The sequence below is a fragment of the Sinocyclocheilus anshuiensis genome, unplaced genomic scaffold, assembly GCF_001515605.1.
Source record: "Sinocyclocheilus anshuiensis isolate Anshui unplaced genomic scaffold, SAMN03320099.WGS_v1.1 scaffold1554, whole genome shotgun sequence".
In the NCBI taxonomy this organism is placed as follows: Eukaryota; Metazoa; Chordata; class Actinopteri; order Cypriniformes; family Cyprinidae; genus Sinocyclocheilus; species Sinocyclocheilus anshuiensis.
Window position 1 is genome coordinate 228215 of NW_015547711.1, and position 5538 is coordinate 233752.

Sequence of the window (5538 nt, forward strand, 5' to 3'; positions counted from 1 at the left end):
GACTCGGACTCGAGTCCCAAATTTGATGACTTGCGATTCGACTTGACATAATTAAAGAAGACTTGAGACTCGACTTAGACTTTGACAGCAATGACTCGAGACTTGACTTGGACTTGAGCCCTGTGACTCGGAAAGACTTTATGATCAGATCAAAGTCGTTATAGACGCGTCCCTGCAGCGTGCTTGCGCTTGACTGGCAATAAGCCAGAGACTGCGTTCAGGGAGCACTGGATAGGCTAGTATAAATTAATGAAGTAATAGTATAACTTACGACAAAAGAACAGAGATAATAAAAAAAAAATAACAAATTACATGATTTGTCTAGTAGCGATCTCCGCTCGTGAAAAGCCCTGCCCTGTCCGTTTGATCGCCGCCCAACAGACACACGGAGCGGGCATGAGAAACGAGATGCGCGGCCGCGATCACTTCACTCGTGCTCGCCTCATCATCACCGTCACCGCTGCTGTTAAATATTCCTCACTTCTTCTGTTTGTCCGACACCGAGGTGAACCATGAGTGACGGATCCGCATCCCGCCACAACACTCGCACTCTGCCAACTCGATGTGCTTTAATTTTAATTTTAATTTTAATTTGTAATAAACACCTCTCTGAGACCTGTTTTTGTCAGATCTCCACTGTTTTTGTTTGATCAGTTATATTTTAATTGCATGTGCATTTTTTTATTTATTTAAACCTCCATTAACCCTTAAATGCATGAATGTTTCGCCAATCATTATATTCGGGTCAAAAGGGTTAGTCTTGACTCGGGACTTGACTCGAGACTTGAATGCAAAGACTCGAGACTTACTTGTGACTTGCAAAACAATGACTTGGTCCCACCTCTGCTGATGAGTATTATTGTCAATTGTATTATCATCTTTGGAATCAAAAAAGTTACAGAGCTGTATAATCAGATTGTGATTCAGATTGTGAAGTCACAATCCTAGAGGGTTATGATTCTAAAACTGGATCTAACCAAATTGAAAACGAGCAGCAAAGCATTATTCCACAATCATGGTATTGTGTTCAGAGTAATGGAGGTGATGCAGTAATTCAAATCGTGTGTTACAAGGAAAAGAACATTAGAGAGAGGCAGTCTATGTGGCTTCTTCCATTAGAAGTATCACAGCAAACCAGACTTAAGCCATTAAACCAGAGCAGCTGAAAAATCATTAAATCTCTGTCACAAGATGGAATAATAATAGTTCCCTTATAATGCACATAAATAAAGGGTAGGCTTATAGATTATTAAGGTGCCTTAAGGTAACTATATGGGTTAATTACAGAAGTATGGCTCACATCCTGATTAATAACAACGTCCTCCACATTACATCCACTAGTCCTGTCATTTTAGTCTTTGTTGATACACTGATATAGTCTTTTGGGTATCTTCCTGACAATTTTACAGATGTGTCAGATGGTTTAACAGTGAAACACCACTAGCATCAATATGTAGATGAGCCTCTTTATTACCATGCATGTTTGGTTTATATGTACAGTAGAATAACGATCCAAATAATGTATGCTAAGGTACAATAACGTGCTAATAGGTGCCTGGAGTCCAACCAACTATAATGACAACCTCTCACACAGTCTTTCTTATCTGAAACGGGTCTTAAACTTAATGTAGAGAGCTTTTGGAAGTATGCCTTCAAAACCGACAGCATTGTGGCTCTCTGATTGAACATGACACATTGGCAAACAGGTGGCTGATTAAAATTCCAGCTTTCATCATGCTGTTGTCTATCATAAATAATTTCAGGTAAACAAGTCTATTTCTTCACTGGGAGAATGCATAAAAATGATAACTCATTAGAGACGGCTTTTTTTCTAGGTCAACAGCAATTCACAATTGTCTAGCCATTTGGTGAGTTCATTACAGAGATGCTAAGGACACATGGCGACAGAAAATAATATGAGATGAGACTTAATAAATTATATTTCAGTGTTATTGCATTCACTTGTTTTTTTTTTTTTTTGCTCCCCGAGAACCTTTGCAAACCAGCATTTTGAGTGAATAAATTGTGAGAGAATGCAAAACTGGTAATGCAAATAATATGAGATGGGAAAAAATTAAATTTCAATGCTTTTGATAGTGAACACAAAATTTCCGGAGGGAATGCAATGCTTTTGCAAGAGAAAGCAAAGTTTTGCAGGCAAACAAGTTTCTCAAGCTTCACATAATTAAAGTTTCTACATTATATTTTGGAGTAGCTTATCAGTGGTGATTATGTCAAGGTGATGTACATATGGCAGAAATGTACCGTAAAAATCATGCAGTTAGTTAATGACATGTATTCAAACAAATGGTGAGCACTATTAACAGCAATTATTATATGCTGCGATCAAACTTATAGCAAAATTTCGTAGTTTTGTATGATGGTTCAGGGTTGTTGTCATCTGAGGTCCTCGGAGGGGTTGGCATCAGCTCTTGTTCGGTCATCTCAGATCATTGTTATGGTTGGATCCAGACTGAAGCTTGTGTAATTCCTAGTTACCTTGGGATAACAGAGAAGAAAATAAAAATAAAATAAAGGAGCCAAATACGAAAAAGCTCTACCTCCTTTAGTGGACTTCCTAGGTACTATCAAAAGTCCAGAGTTTTGCGACCTTAGGGAGCGTGATGGATTGTAGCATGATAGAAGACTAGTTAGGTACACAGGAGCTAAACCATTTAGGACCTTATAAGTAGTAATATTTTGTAACGTATTTAACGTATGTAACTTAATAGGTAACCAGGTTAGATATTGTAAATTTTATCATATTTTCTAGACCTGGAAAGGACTCTGGCAGCTGCATTTTGGACTACATGTAGCTTGTTTATTGAAGATGCAGGACAACCACCTAGCAGTGCATTACAATAGTCCAGTATTGAAGTCATGAATGCATGAACTAGCTTTTCTGCATCAGAATCAGGTAACATGCTTCGTAGCTTGGTAATGTTTCTAAGATGGAGAATGCTGTTTTTGTAACATGTGAAATATGATTTTCAAAAGAGAAGTTGCTGTCTAATATAACACCCAAATTTTTAACTGTAGAGGAAGTAACAGTACATCTGTTTAGATGCAAATTGTAATCTAAGAGATTCTGTGTACTGTTTTATGGTCCAATCTCTGTCTTATCCGAATTTAATAGGAGAAAATTATTTGTCATCCAATCTTTTACATTTTTAACACACTCTGTTAGCTTAGATAATTTAGAAGTTTCATCTGATCTTGTTGAAATATATAGTTGAGTATCATCCGCATAACAATGGAAACTAATCCTGTTTTTCTAATAATATTAGCAAGAGGCAACATATATATTGAAATTACCAGAGGGCCTAAGACAGATCCTTGTGGGACTCCATACTTTACAGGCGTTAATTGAGATGATTCCCTGTTTAAGTAAACAAAGTGATAATAGTCGGACAGGTAGGATCTAAACAATCTTAAAGCCTGCCCTTGAATACCCGTATAGTTTTGTAATCGGTCTGTGAGTATGTTATGATCGATAGTGTCAAACGCAGCACTAAGATCAACTAAAACTAGTAATGAGATGCAGCCTTGGTCTGATGCAAGAAGCAAGTCATTTGTAATTTTAACAAGTTTATTTTCTGTGCTATGATGGGACCTGAAGTTCTTCATAGATATCTTTTTTTTTTTTTGCTGGGAAGGTTATTTAATTTGCCAGTTCACTAGAATCTAGTTGTGGTTTTCTTAATAATAAGCTCAATAACCGCCAACTTGAGCGTTTTTGGGATATTTTTTTGTTAATAATATTGAGAAGCTGTTCTTCTGCTACAGGTAACAACTCTGTCAGTAATTTAGTGGGTACAGGATCTGATAAGCATGTTGTTGGTTTAGATGCAGTGATAAGTTTATTTAGCTCTTCCTTTCCTATAGTTATAAAGCACTGCAATCTTGCTTTGGGTGCGATGAATGAAGCTGAATTACAAGATGCTGTAGATTCTACATTTGTTATTGTATTTCTGATGCTATCTATTTTATCAGTGAAGAAATTCATAAAGTCATTACTATTAAACTGTGAGGGAATATTTAGTTTGGGTGATGTCTGATTATTTGTTAATCTAGTGTAATGGGTGTTCTTCTGCGTTGTGAATAAAGAGACCCCACACGATGATGCATTTCTCAGCTGGTTTATATTTCGCTTCTCTCAGTTTCTGTATCAACACACAAACACCATCAGACACTCTTAATTCATCAGAATCTCTGGTTTAGCGGTGCCTCTTCCAAAAAAAATCCAAAGAGAGAGTGTGTATGGAAATTATATCAGCTTTGCCCTTGTGCATGCATGACATAACTTACGTAGTAGTGCTACCTTACATTTTATAATTTACCAAATTTAGAAAAACAAAATAAAATAAAACAACAACATAGAACCACAGACATACATATATAAATAAATGAAAATAACACTATTATGCTTATACTCACATTACAAAACAAATTTCAAAATAAAATACCCTTAAATTAATACACTTGGTTACTAATTATTTCAATAATCTAGTGTAAAAACATACACTCGTCACATCCACCCGCACTGTTTTACTCTAGATTATTGGAAAGGCCAACTATTTAAATTCAGTGACATCATTTCACATAACCCAACATAGGCTTCAGCTGAAGAGCTATCTCTTTAGAGATTTAGATAAATCAAGGGTAGCTAATCCCGAATCTATCATTTGAAAAACCATGCCATGTACATAGTCTTAAGTATGACATACACTAATAGTCATTATGCTTATTCTTAAGCAAACTCACGTATCAAAGATCATAAAAGACCCACCTATGGTGAATTGACAGGTGTACAATCAGTCAATAAAATATATGAAGTAAAACAAAACAAACAAGCAAACAAAAACCTGAAGGAAAAGAAGATACCTGAAGAAGAAGAAGAAGAAGAGAACTCTATAACCAAGTTCCAATGAATGACCCTTGCACTTACAATTATAATGCTCAGCCTGTTTGTTCTGCTGCTGATGTGCATTTTGTTGTGCAAGTGACATCTTCTCCCTTAAATCTTTCCCCAGAGACTGAACATATTTACTCACATCAACAGTACCCCCATCCAAAATTACACTCTCAAACAAAACATCCAAGGGCAACCTAGGGGTTCGGCCAGGGGCGCCGCTAGCAATTTTGGGCCCTATGAAAGAATATGAGGTTGAGCCCCCTACCACACCAAACATACACTATATTGCCTAAAGTATTGGGAAAACTCAAAAAAACTCATCGCCAAACACCAATGACTTGTACATATGCGTACAATCATTTTAGACACTTCCAAAACTGTGGCAACAAAGATGGAAATACAATTTTTAAATACATGAATTATGTTTCCATCTTTGATGCCACCGTTTTGGAAGTGCCTTTTTCTGTTCTAAAAAAGGGGGTGTTCCAATACATTTGTCCATATGTATGTACAAATCACAGGTGTTTGGTGATGAGTTTTTGGCTCAAGGTCTGCATTTAAAGTCACACCAGCGGTGTTCAGCTGGGATTAGGACTTGGCTTTCTGCAGACCAGTCAAGTTCT